Source organism: Monodelphis domestica, chromosome 7, assembly GCF_027887165.1.
Source record: "Monodelphis domestica isolate mMonDom1 chromosome 7, mMonDom1.pri, whole genome shotgun sequence".
NCBI lineage: Eukaryota > Metazoa > Chordata > Mammalia > Didelphimorphia > Didelphidae > Monodelphis > Monodelphis domestica.
Genome location: NC_077233.1, coordinates 76899381 through 76913968, shown reverse-complemented (window position 1 = coordinate 76913968; position 14588 = coordinate 76899381). Strand labels below are relative to the sequence as shown.

At 37.8% G+C, this 14588-nt stretch overlaps 1 protein-coding gene across 1 annotated transcript in view; it reads right to left on the bottom strand.

Moving 5' to 3' along the window:
- Nucleotides 1-14588, bottom strand: part of GRB10 (growth factor receptor bound protein 10) — a 233563-nt gene that overhangs the window by 186259 nt on the left and 32716 nt on the right. The window lies entirely within an intron of this gene.

The following is a 14588-nucleotide window of genomic DNA, read 5'->3' as shown; positions in this document are numbered from 1 at the left end:
TAATATTTTGATAACTGTCCTTAAAAAGAATTTTTTAATCCTATATGTTATTTTTGTACATTTAAAAGAATTTTTTTCTGAGAAGGGAACCAAAGGCTTTTGCTAGAGGCCAAAGAGGGTCCATGGCACACAAAAATGATTAAGAGACCCTCACCTAGGGGATGGTCTGGGCTATGGGAAAATTCTGCTGAGATGGCCACACGGAACTGATGGAAAAGGAATTTGGAGAGGCTATGTGGTATTTGCTCTAGGATGGTCATTGTCTCTAGCATAAGGAGAGATGGACTTCCAAAACTTGGTACCTGAGTGACCCTGGGCAAGTCACTTAAATCTCATTGCCTAGCCCTTACTGCTCTTCTACCTTAGGATCCACAATACAAAGTACTGATTTTAAGATGAAGGTAAAGGTTTTTTTTTTTTTTAAGTGATAGATTCATACCAAAGAAGCCAATTTGGCAATAATATACCAACACCAAGAACAGCATTCCCTACCCACAGAGAACTCTGCCTTCTTGCTGGTGGCATGAAAATTATGACGAAAATGTTTTGGAATATAAACTAAATTCAAGCATTCATTCAGATCTGAATCTGCCTTCCACGAATTTGAATCTGCTTCAAAATGGTCTCTGGATAAAAAGGGAAGTTTAAGAAAATGAAACATCCTGCTTTGGTAAATCTTTTGTAAGCCTTTTCTATCCCATGACCCTTTCTTCAAATCAATTCCCCAATAAATACTAACAGCTAAAATAAATGACTCCAGTCACAAGATAGAAAAACTGAGCAGCTTCAGGGATATTTCTATCCGACAATAATCTTGGGACATGTCCAGAGAGGTCATTAAGTATAATAAATGCTACGTAGGAGGACTCTAGCAGGCCTTGCTCCAGTAGCATGTAGAAATACCTTTACTGACATTATCTCATCAATCTTCACAATATTTCTAAGAAGTAGAAAAACTGAGGCCCTGAGATGGGTACTCACAAGGGAAAAAAACAATGGAATTTAGACCAACTCAGTGTTCTGCCTGTCAAGTCCATTAAATAATCAATTTATTTATCCTGAATGGTTCTTCCCTAAAATAAAGCTAAATAAAATAAAATAAAGAAATGCCCAAATGTGGAAATTCCATGGGTCAAGAACAACACATATATTTTCAGTTTTCCAATGTACTGGCCAGTTTTGCTATTTTTTTCTCATTTCTCTATTTCCTTTTTTTTTTTAAGTCTTTGTAATAAGAAGACAGCTCTTTGGGAGGGGGGAGATGAATATAGAGAAAATTTAGGCAATGTAAAAAGAAAGGCAAAAGATAGATCAGTAAAAATTCATCTAATAACAAATAAAATTATGATTAAAACGCAGGGAGATGAACCCTTTTAATCCAACTGTAATTCCTCTTTATGGTACTGTTTTAAAACTAGAATTCGTATAGGAAAAACAGTGCCTTCTCATTTAGAATACACTTGATTGATCCTTGGTTAAAAGCTGTAACTGAAATGTAAAATGTGATGAAGGGGAGATGGATTCTCTTCAGCACTATCAGGTTTCTTTAATCCTTCCCATCCCTTTCAACAAGCCTTTTAACCAGCCTTGCAGAACACTCTCTTGCAACTCGAATAATCCACTGTTGTTAATCTATAAAGATCAATGTCTTTATTCTTCTGTGTCTCTTTAGGCATCAAGCACTTGACACTATTAACATAAGAAGCTGATCCTCACCTTTGCTCTAAAAGATGAATTCAGCTAAGTAATTTTTTTTTTGGCTGTCATAGCTATTGAATCTGTCTTTTAACCTCTAATGAATTTCACTTCTGAGATGTCTCCAAAATGCTGTCATGAACAAAACAACTGCTTGGAGCAAATTTCTGATATCCAGTGTCATGTTTCACAGCATCTCAAGAGAACATATTCGAATCACCTTGTCAGAAAAGAAAAGTTAAAATTTTGCTTATGAGTAAAAAAATGGCTTGGGGAAAGTGGGGAAGCAATTTTTACTTTTTTCTCTTTTTAAAAATATTTTCATATTATTTTCTATTTTAAAATGTTTTAATTGCATATTAGTAAGACATTTTATCATATTCTTATAAGACTTTTGTTAATGGCGCTGCCTGGATTGGAATAAGATCTAATTTATTCTTCTTTTCTTTCTTAAAAAAAAATAACCTTTACAGAAGCTGCCAGGTACCTCAGTGGTTTGACAGCCAGGCCTAGAAATGGGAGGTGCCAGGTTTAAATCTGGCCTCAGACACTTCTTAGCTATGTGACCCTGAGCAAGTCAGTTATTTAGCCCACTTAACTAGTAACTTAACCCACTTAACTAGCCCTTTTTGCTCTTGGAACCAATATACAGTATTGATTCCAAGATGGAAAGTAAGGATTTACAAAATAAAATTAAAAACTCTTATTGCCTTTCTCAGAGCTTATACTAACTATCAAATACAAGGCAGAAGTATGGAAAGGGCTAGGTAATTGGGGTTAGGTGATTAGGCCAGGGTCACATATCTAAAGCAATCTTTGAGGTCAAATTTGAACCCAGGACCTCCAGTCTTGAGGTGGGGTGATCTGATTTATTCTTTAATCAATCAAGTATAAGCACCTACGACTATATGCCAAGGGCTGTGCTAGGTTATGAAAATACACCAAGGGTGAATTATTCTTACTTGCAATTAGTTTATCCTCTAATGGGGTACATAACAAGGACATATAAAAACATATCCAATACTAAATGGCATCCTGTGAACTGGAATTCTGTAACTGATTGCCATTTGTACCTCTTGGGTCTAATTAATAACTTAAGTAGAAAATTAGGGAGAAAGAGAAAGAAAAAACCAATAATCCTCAAAGTAATCTAATTACTCTAACATCTATTGATTCAAAACAATAGTAAAGGCTTAAATTTAGGTAAAAGTCTAACAAAACAAAGTATTTTAGAAGAAAAATAACGGATGTAGGTAGAGCTGGAAGGGATTTTGGAAGTCATTTAATCCAGGTGTCAAATGATGAGGCTTGCAAAAACCTCCAGTGTAGCTCAAACCAGATTAAAACAATTAAAATAAAAATACAATATAGCAAAATATTAATTTCTATTCATTCTATTTTATTAATATTAATTAATTAAATCAATATGCAGTCTGCAGAGATTCATTTCATTTAGAATTTGGTTCCACTGATCTAATCAAGCCCATAATTTTAGAGAAGAAACTAAGGCCCAGAGATGTCACAATGGGTAGATGACAGGCAAAGCAGACAGATTTTAACTCTGGTCCTCTAAATCCAAAGCCAGCACCTCTTGTCTTTTTCCTTCATTTCATAATGTAGATTGGAACCAGGTTATCGAGAGAATCAGATAGGGGAGTCTCACTTTGATACACTAGGCATCAAGGATTACTGAAGGCTTTTGAACAAGACAGTGACATGATCTGAGTGGGCCTATCAGATAATAAGTCACAGGCAGAATTCTTTTCAAAGTGGAAAGAAAAAAAAGATATGAGTTGATGAAAGCCTGAATATGGAAGATAAAGGAAGATCCAACAGAGATGATCTCAAGCCTTTAAGTCTAGGTTATGGATGACAAAGACGCAGGATTTGAGACAGGTAATTGCTTTGGAACCAAAGAAAATTCTTAGACTTAGAAATTCTGACTTTGTGATGATGACAGGACATCCCAATAAAGACATACAGTGGAAAGCTGAGTGGGACTGCAATTCAAGTGAGATGATAGGAAGAATACATAATTTTTTAAAAACATAATACTTGGAAAAGTTTTCAACCCATATTACAATGACTCTGGACCTTTAAGACTTTAAAATAAAGCTGTCTTTACATATGGTCTTGGTTTTCTTTCTTTAATAAAAAGTTAACCACCCCAAAAAAGTAAGATTCAAATAAATTTTAAAAGCTGCTTATTTTTAAATCACTGGTATTTTTTCCTACTTCTGCATCAGTGGAATTCCCCTCAATTAACCACCAGCAGTTTTTCTAGGCAAGATCCCATAATTTTGCAAAACCTGCTTATTTCAAAAGCAACATTCCTCAGTGTTCTTTGGATAATCTACAGGAACCGAGAAAGTAAGAATCATTTAATGCAATCGTTCTTATCGATCACAAATATGCATTGAACCCTCAGATGGCAAATCATTTGTCTATGACATTAAGCAATCAAAATTACCCATACCAATAAAGAAAAACTCACCTTTGAAAGAATGCCTTCTCAGCCCTATCCTTCCCTTCCCTCTTAATCTCACAGGCTCAATTTATCTTAATAAAGACTTTAAATGCTAAGAAAATGGTCTTTTGAATTTATCAGTTAAATTTGAATCTGCATTTCAACATAAAATGTATTTCATGCATTCAGTTCTCAAAAACACAATTAAAAATGAATCTTCTAGACTATTGTTTATCTAAATTGGGAAGAACAATAATACAGCATCATTCCAGCGGCACGACCATATCCCTAAGCAAATACATACTGATACACATGTGTATATACGCCTACCTCATAGGCAGCATAAATCACATAAACAAATTCGATGTATATTCACTACGGAATCAGTGTCTGGTCTCCATGCTAATCTTTCAAGATTATAATATAAATAATATAATCTTCTGAATTCTACTCTGTAGTAAACAATAAATACTCTAGGGACAATTCTCACATACAGAGCATTTCTAAATTTCTAAACAAGCTTTTCTGATTTTATTCTGGACTTTCGAGATGAAAATAACTTTAATTTTTGAGAGAAGTAATAAGCAAAAGCAAGAGGACACAACTACAGTATTCAGAGGACACAGACTAAATTCTAGGTGTATCTTTGACGATGACCAACATAATTTGAAGGAAAACTACAATGAAAAACTTAAGATCTTTGATCAATGCAATGACTAACTTCAGAGGTCTCACAGTGAAACCAGTCCTATGAGGTGGAAGAATACAGTTGCAGAAGGAGGCATAGAGAAATTCTGTGACCTGGCCCATAATCTATTTTTCTCGACTGTTAATTTGTTACAAGGAAAGATTCTATTGGGAAAAGAGGAATCATGGGTGTGTGATGCATGGATTGGAGGGGGCAGTATTAGTCACGTCCAAAAAAAAAAAAATTATTTAGCACCTACTATGTGCCAACCAGTATGCTAAATGCTATTAAAACAATAAAAGAGCAAGACTAAAACTATTTTTAAAAGACCTTTACCTTCTGTGTTGGAATCAAGTGCCTACTAAGTGTCAATGTAAGGCAGAAGAGCAATAGAGGCAAGGCAAATGGGGTTAAGTGACCTGCCCAGGGTCACTCAGCTAGAAAGTAACTGAGGCCACATTAGAACACAGGTCCTCAACTCCAGGTCTGACACTCTATCCACTATGTTACATAACTGCCCCAATAAAATCATTTTTAAATAAAAATCCTCATCAAAGCTACTCATTGTATTTATATTAATAGTTGAAAAAGGTAAGAAAAATTGATTCATCTATAAAAACAAGCCAGCAACCAATGCTGAAATATTAATATCCCCTTTGATTTTTTTTCTTATATTTAAGCATTAGATATCTCAGAACAGGAACATTAACATATTTCTCTGTTCCTCAACATATACAGTACTACAAATGTAAAATGTTTTGCAAGGTCCACCATTTTAAAAGAGTTCAAGTTAATTATACTGGTTAAGACTTTTTTTTCCCTTTAAATGTCCTTAATGCCTCCAATGAAATCGTATCATAATATGCGATGGTGGTCTCCAGGATAATTACCTAATGGAGTACAATTTCTGGCATGCCTTATTTACCAAGTTCGAGTTCCAACTTCATGCTGATGAACAAGTCAAATGGGCACAAGGACCAGCCCACCTAAATTCTGAAAGCATTATTAAACTCGAAGGATGGCTACCAAATGACGATCCCTTTAATTCATGTAGTCCACGTACTAAGGTACAAGAGAGGTTCCAAGGAAGTAAATAGCCACACTAAGGAAATCATGAGTCATTTGAAGGAATGAGGGAAGCTCCAAACCAAACCTTACCTAGTACTACCATGAAAAAGCAAATATCAATGGATTCCCCTAGCCCTAGCTCAGTAAATTCCACAGAGAAACCTTCTATGTGACCTCTTGCTCTATCAATAAATAAGGATTTATTAAATGCCTACTATGTACCAGACATGATTAAGTAGTAGGATACAATGATTGAAAGTTACGCTGATTCCATGGCCCGTTGGCTTCCAAGCTCTGCTTCTCAATTAGTGTTCGGGAAGACTCTTTGGGGAAGGTATCACCCAGGCTGTAGATTCTGGAATTTCCCATGTACCCTAACTGTGATGCCCGCACCCCTACTTGTTAAACATCAGGTACCTGCTACCTTGGGAAGGAAATGCAGTGGCTCACCTCCTTTTGCTCAGAGACCTATCTTGATTATCTTTTATCTCATTATAAAAGTTATCGATAAAAGCTGGCTCCATCTTGAATCCCTTCATGATCTCCAGAGATCAATGTATTGTTAACCTGACATACTTTTAATAAATTCCTTTTAACTCTTTTTTTTCTTGAGTCGTGCCTCGTTAGAGTGAAAACTGAATTTTCAGTTTAACAATAATGAAGAAACACTAGAAGCTTATATTCTATCCAAAGAAGCAACATGTAGATAAAATAAGCAGATAAAAATACATACCAAAAAAAAAATTAAAAGTAATTTGAATGGGGAGCAGAAATACTAGGAGCTGGGGGATCTAGAAAAGATTCTTCCAAGTCCCTGCATAAGCTGAACTTAGAAGGACAGTAGGGATTCTCAAGAGGAATAGATGAGGAGAGAAGTGTCTCAGGTTTGTGGGGAAAAGCCTGAGTAAAAAGCTCAGAGATGGGAGATTGAATGTTGTGTGGGAGAACAAGCAAAAAGATCATTTTGATTGAACCATTAGATTCTAAAAGGGAGCACCATGTACTAAAGACTGGAAAGGATAGGCTAGAATTAAATTATGCATGAATATGTATTTGTTCCTAAAAGCAGCTCCGGGGCTTGGTGAATTGGGTGTAAAATTTGGAGTCCACAGGATCCAAATTCTTGCTTCATTTCCCAGCTGAGCCAATTTGCTCCACGTTGAGCAGCCTGGTGAACCTCTGCTCCCAAAGGTTCAGGCATAATGCTAACATTCAATGAGCTTTAGTCCTAAGGCAGTTAGATCCATCATCCTCATCCAGGGAATCCCAGGCATCTGTTACCATTGCTGAGCCCAGAATGAAGTTTTTAAATGCATTAACTAAAAAACCTGCCTCAGACCCTCACTAGTTGTGTGACCCTGGACAAGTCAACTAACCTTTCTCTCCCTCAATCTCCTCATCTGTAAAATAAAGTTAATACTAGAACCTACCACCCAGAGCTATTGAGAGGCTAACAGTGGCAAGGCACTTTGCAAACCTTAAAGAGCTATATAAATGCTATTGTGCTTTTATTATGCCTAGAGCAGAGACTCAACCTAAAGTCTATGAACTTAAAACAAAAATATTTTGAAAATTGTATTTCTAAACAATTGGTTTCCTTTACAATCCTTTCTATTCCACTTTTCTGCATTTAAAAACATCATCCTGGGCCCAGCATGGTGACAAATGTCTGTGATTCTCAGCTGAGGCTAATGGATAGCTAGAGTTTAGGAGTTCTGGGCTGCAGAGGGAATAAACCCATGGATGATCAGCACCAAATCTGGCACTCATTGGTGAGCCCCTGGGAGGGGAGGAACACCAGACTACTCAAGGTGGAACAAACTGGAACAGATGGGAAATGAAGTAAGTCAAAGTTTCTGAGCTAATCCACAGGGGATCTGTCCCATCACTAGCTAGAGTGCACTTGGGGGAGTGGGGAGGGAAAGCTTGATGGGGAAGAGATCGGGAGACCTAGCTTCCAAAAAATAAAACTGTGTTATTCTGGGAAAAGGTTCAGAGGTTTCACTAGCTTGCCAAAGGGGTACGGATTATTCTTTTTTTTTCTTGAAGGGCAAGTAATCTCAGAGGAAATGCAGACCTGCTTGAGTTTCTAGATCAAGGGAATGCTCAGATCTAGAATTTAGAAATATCACCTAAGCAGCCACTAGAGTATAAATTGAAGATAAGGATTAGAGAGGAGAGATTTGCTACCACATTTGAAGAGGAGGCATCAAATTCTTATCCAGGTTCTCCAAGCAACAACCAACTCCTAAGTACAGACAAATCAGATTAAAATGGACGTGGAAATGTTTAACAAAAGACACAAAAATGTCATATAACATAGATGATGTTAAGTCAATATGCAGTCTATTTGAGTCTGACACAACTCATTTATTAAAAGGCTACTTCAAGAGGAAGCCAGATGGTTCAATGGACCGAGAGTCAGGCCTGGGTTCAAATCTGGCCTCAGACACTTCCTTGCTATGTGACCCTAGACAAATCCTTTAACCCCTATTGCCTAGTCCTTACCATTCTTTTACCTTAGAACCAATATTGGTTCTAAGACTGAAAGTAAAGGTTTCAAAATAATTTTTTTTAAAGGCTACTGCAATAAACCAGGAAAGGGAATAAGAGCCTGAAATAGAGAACTGGCTTTGTGAATCAAGAGAAGGGAATATTATGAGATGTTACGGAGATAAAACTAACTTATACAAGAAGAGGAAATGTGAAGAAGAGTGAGTTCAAAATCTGGCCTCAGACACTTCCTAGCTGTGTAACCCTGAACAAGTCACTTAAACCCCAACTGTGCCTAGTCCTTAATGCTATTTATTCTGCCTTAGAATTGATACATAGTATAGTGCTGGTTGTAAGATGGAAGGTGAAAAAAGAAATTAAAAAAATAAAATAGAGGGAGTTGAAGGCTAGAATATGAACCCGAATTTACAGATAGGATGCTCTGAAGTTCTTGCTCAGGATCACACAGCTATTAAGTATCTGCGGTTGGAGTAGAATTCAGATCTTTCTGCCTGGAAGTCTACACTCTTATCCAGACAGCCTAAGACTCAGAAAACCAATGCCCACGAGGATAAAAAGACAGGCCCTTTCCAATCTGCTTGTACAAACTTCTGAGGAGACAAGAGCATACCTTATACAACCTCCAATAAAGTCCCCTACCCCAAGGCAGTATAGACAGAGAAGAGAAATTATATCTAAATCTAGGGGAAAGAAACTCAAGTCCTCTTGCAAACCAAGTGAGCAGGTTCTGAGGGCTTAAAACAATAAAGTTTTTTTTTTTAAATATATTTTATTTGATCATTTCCAAGCATTATTCGTTAAAGACATAGATCATTTTCTTTTCCTCCCCCCCCCACCCCCCATAGCGGACGCGTAAGTCCACTGGGCATTAGATGTTTTCTTGATTTGAACCCATTGCTTTGTTGATAGTATTTGCATTAGAGTGTTCATTTAGAGTCTATCCTCTGTCATGTCCCCTCAACCTCTGTATTCAGGCAGTTGCTTTTTCTCAGTGTTTCCACTCCCATAGTTTATCCTTTGCTTATGAATGGTGTTTTTTTCTCCTGGGTCCCTGCAAGTTGTTCAGGGACATTACACCGCCACTAATGGAGAAGTCCATTACGTTCGATGATACCACAGTGTATTAGTCTCTGTGTACAATGTTCTCCTGGTTCTGCTCCTCTCGCTCTGCATCACTTCCTGGAGGTTGTTCCAGTCTCCATGGAACTTCTCCACTTTATTATTCCTTTGAGCACAATAGTATTCCATCACCAACATATACCACAGTTTGTTCAGCCATTCCCCAATTGATGGGCATCCCCTCATTTTCCAGTTTTGGGCCACCACAAAGAGCGCAGCTATGAATATTTTTGTACAAGTCTTTGTGTCCATTATCTCTTTGGGGTACAGACCCAGCAGTGCTATGGTTAAAACAATAAAGTTTTAATACACCTCCAAGAAGCTACCAAGGTTGAGACACTGGGCTGTCTATGTCTGAAGCGCTCTCTGACCCAGTGGCCTGGAGACCTCTCCGAGCTGGACATACTCTACCCCAGACCCCTCTCTTAGGGGCCTTGACCTCCCAATTCCATCTCCCCCTGACCTAGCACCTTTCCCCTGACTCCCTCAGGCCTTGAATAGCTTTTTCTCTTGTAACTCCCTAGTGTATTTATCCTGTAATGGTGCCCATTAAATTATCTCCCTACCTCCCACAAGACAGTAAGTTCCCTGAGGGCAGCAACTCCTGTATCTTCCCCAGAAGAAATTAACTAATTCCACTAAGCTTTGAAGCTAGTTAGATTCAACACCCCCCTCCCCCCCTTGATCCTTACATAGACCAATCTTGCACCTGGAAGTAGCCCCCCCATGTAAGGGGGAGGAACCCCTGGGGCACACAACACTTTAAAACCTACAATATGTTGTATTTGTTGCCCAACAGTCACCTGCTCCAACTTATACCCACACATTACATAATGCCTGCCTACACTAGCAGGACTTCAAGCCAGTAAGCCCATGCCCCAAGGCAGCGAACTAGCACCATCTTGGTTCTCCTGAAGGCTCCTAACAGGACACTGACCCTGAGATGCTCCCATTGTTGACTGTGGAGAACTCATCTTGGCTTGCTGCTGTCTTGAGCTATAATGTATACTGTATTAAAGATTACATTGTACCTACTCTTTGCTCTAACTCTTATCAACCTCCAACCAAAAAGGAGTAAAATCCTGACCTTGTTCATGTGGAATGGAGAAAAAAGCGAGAATTTAAACCATTACCTAAGGCTGTAACACATTAAAAAAAAAAAAGGAATTACAGAGAAGCAATGTTGAAGATTTCAATGGAGAGGGAGAATTTTTTTTTTTTTTTAATGCTGGTCAGGCTCTGTATTCCAGTGGAATTCCTCGGGATAAAGGCAGGGCAAAGAAAGGGTCCTAGCAGGTAGAGGAGATTCCTGTGGCAAACTTCTGAAAGGCCTGGTCCAGTTACACTGGGGAAAGCAGGGTTCCTTGCTACCTGTATCACTGGAGGGAATGCCCACATCAGTGAGACCTCAGTGCCATTTGGGTATCAAATAAATTCCCTGGTAACTTTTGGTGGTATACTAACCCTCTGAGCTATTTTAGGATTCTTAAAGGAATCTTTGCTTTTGAAATACCAATAATTATCAAACTACAGGTAGTAGAGAGCCAGGGACTAGGCACTCAAATATGCAAAAAAAAATGGAAATTCTAATGTGTGAAATAACAGAGGAAAAAAAAACGTTCTGCCCACTAACTGTAGAGGTTCCCAGCATTACACCATTTGCAGAACAATGACAAAACCAGATAAGGAAGAGCAAACTGACAATTATTCAATCATTAAACATTACCAACTTCATTTTTTCCACATCTGGTAAATCTTTTAAGTTAAAAAGAAAATCTATGAAGCAAACAATGTGCTTGTAATATGAAGCACGGGGATTATTTTCTAGGTTTTCACTAAAGCATAAGATTTATTTGACTAGTCCCCAAATTCAAATCAAACCTCAGACACATACTAGCTGTGGGACCCTAGGCAAGTCACTTAACTCTGCCTCAGTTTCCTCATCTGTCAAATGAACTAGAGAAGGAAACAGCAAACCACTCAAGTATCTTCACACACAAAAATGAAGTCACAGAGAGTAATACATGACTGAAAAAAAAAAGTAAAAGAACTCACCCACCAAATAAAAGCTTTCAAAACGAGACTTTCAAACGCTAAATTCTACCTCCCTTCCCCACCAAAAACCACATAACTCTAAAGTCACAGGTAACGAGCATCATATCCACAGCTCATCTTTACTTCAACTTCAGATTAGGATTTTTTTTTAAGTAATAGGCTTCTTTTTAGACCAACGATCAATATGCTAGTATTCAAAACACCACAAAGTATATGTACACAAAGTTAAAATTAAACATCATGGCTTTTAAATTCCTCATGCGGTTTAGGCCCCTTAGATGCAGTACTCTCTGGTTTGCATTTGACTTGGAAGAACCCTTTAAACGAATTCTTTTTAATTATGAAAGAAACCTGAAAAGAAACCCTGGTATGCTTCAGTTACACACGGATTAAAATGTTCTAGCATGAAGGTAGAACACCCCTGCTTACTCTTAATGCTGATGACTTTGGGTTATTATAGAATTCTTTGAAGTAAGGAGGAATGAAAGGGTGAGGAAGGACAAAGAATGAATCGAGCAAATATTCATTCATTCCAACTTGAGGATCTTTTTATTAGGTTGCAAGACATGGCTCTAAGCATTATATATGGGTAGGATTCAAGGAATGGTGGGGGATGACACAAAACTTGACCTCAATGAGCTCATGGTATAATACAGAACAGACCTACTCTTCCAGGGCTCATCAGAGACATCAGTTCAGAGCTGGAAGGGGCCTTAGAGAAGCCACCAAATCCTTTTCCACACTGCAGTTTATAGATGGGAATCTGAGGCTTAGAAAAGTACAGTGATTTATCCAATCACATTTGGGCAAGTGCCTGAGGTAGGATTGGAACTTGCGAGCATCCTGTCTCCAAATCCAGAACATTATCCACTTTGCCACCAAGTCATTGCTTGTGCACTGGCCATTCCATCCAAACTGGTCTACTTGTTGACCTCAGCAAATGATATTCCATTAGCTAACTCCATGTCTTTGTAGAGGCTAATGGAAGATGCTTCCTTCTCACTCCCACCTACTCTTAGAACCATCGAGATTCAGCTCAAGTGCCATCCCATAAAAAAGCTTTTCCTGATTCTACCTATTAGCGCCTTTCAAAAAAAAAATTATTTTGGATTTTACACATATGATCCTTGTACAACATTCCTATTGTAAAGATTAAAAATTATGGAATATGGGGAGACTGAGGCATCTAAGGCAGGTAGAAATTAGTTTCTCTCTGCAAGGAGTATTATATTTTTTAGAGGTTTATTAAAGGTTAAAGATTAAAGAATATACAAGTAAGAAACATGTGCCTAGGCCAGAGGCCTAGACAAAATAACCTCACATCACGCAAGAGACCGCCTGCTCCAAAACAGAAGTCCAAAAAAAGCCAAGAGAGACCCCGCCAAAAGCCTTTAAATCAGCTTAAATACCTTCTCAATCTCGGCCCAGGTGAGATTACAAGGCATTCTGGGGAAGTGGAGCAAAGGCTCATGGGGATTGTAGTCCTGTATTCGAGTCTATTTTTTACACTATCCAGGAGAAAGTAAATTCCAAAAGGGCAAGCTATTCTGTTATCTTTGCATGCATCTGTACTTAGCAAAGTGCTTGCTGAATAAAAGTAAACTCACTGAGACAGAGAGCTTTCATTTTTTAAAAAAGTATCCCCATTAATGAGAATCAGACTTCATTCCCAAATTCCCATTTAAATCCAATAACCTACACTAATGCCAACTTTTTTTTTAAGTCCTGTTCTTACCAGTTTGTTTATTTTTTAAACTCTTACCTTCTGTCTTAGATTCCATACTAAGTATTGGTTCCAAGGCAGAAAAATAGTATGAGCCAGGCAACTGGGGTTAAGTGACTTACCCAAGGTCAAACAACTAGGAAGTTTCTATCTAGGGCCATATTTGAACCCAAGACCTCCTCTCTTCTCTAGGGCTGGATCTCAATCCACTGAACCAACTAACTGTGCCCTACCACCACTCCTATTCTCTTCATTTTATAGATGAAGAGGCTGAAGTCCAGTGGATTGCCTAGAGCCACATAACTAATAAGTGTCATAGGTGGGATTTCAATCAAGGTCTTCCTAACTTCAAGCCCATCACTCTATTCACTCGCCCGTGATGCCTCTCTTCATTGTGAAATCATGTAGGATCAACAAAGTAAAGCATCTCTTTCTTTTTTAGTTTACAAATAAATCAGGAGGAAAGTTTTAAGCTTTTCATGATGGCCTGAATGAGCACAAAATATCTCACATTTTGGAAGTAGTGAATTTTTAAAATGTGTATTAAAATAATTATATATATTTTTACTGCTCAGAGTTAAAAAGCTTGTTGTCTCTTTTTAAATAAGCCAGTCTTTGAGTGTCTGTTTTTACTGATGGTCATCTCCATCATACAATGTCATCTTCTTATTCCAAATAATCATAAATGGTTTTCTGTATTTGGGGATCCTTTTTGTGTTACTTATTTGCACTGATCCACCTACACTTCCACTCACTCCCCTCTAGGAACAGTAGAGATTTGGGGTAATGGCCTAACCCCCCACCCCAAACCTGGGAAGTGAACTGATGGCTCTGGTGATTCTCATCAACACAATAGTCTAACCAAGTTATATAGAATAGCAAAATATATGTGTATTTTTAAATTTAATGAATTGAACACATTAGTGATTATTGGCCCATGATGAAACATTCTAACTAAACCTTTATTTAGCTATGTGAACATAAGCAAATCACAATCATTTCAAGTCTCAATTTTTTCCCTACAGAATAGGAATGATACCAATTACCCCCCAATCCAAAGTCCCCACGATGGCACTCTAGAGAAGCCTGCCCTTTCCCCTTCCAAAAATGGATCAGAATAACCTCTCACTTCTTTCCACTTGATTTTCTCCATGAACTCGAATCCAAATTGCCATTGCCTAAAATTTTAGCCTCTCAGAAATTTGAATCAAATGATTTTCATTAAATTCCTTACAGATTTGGTCAGATTAAAGGTTTCC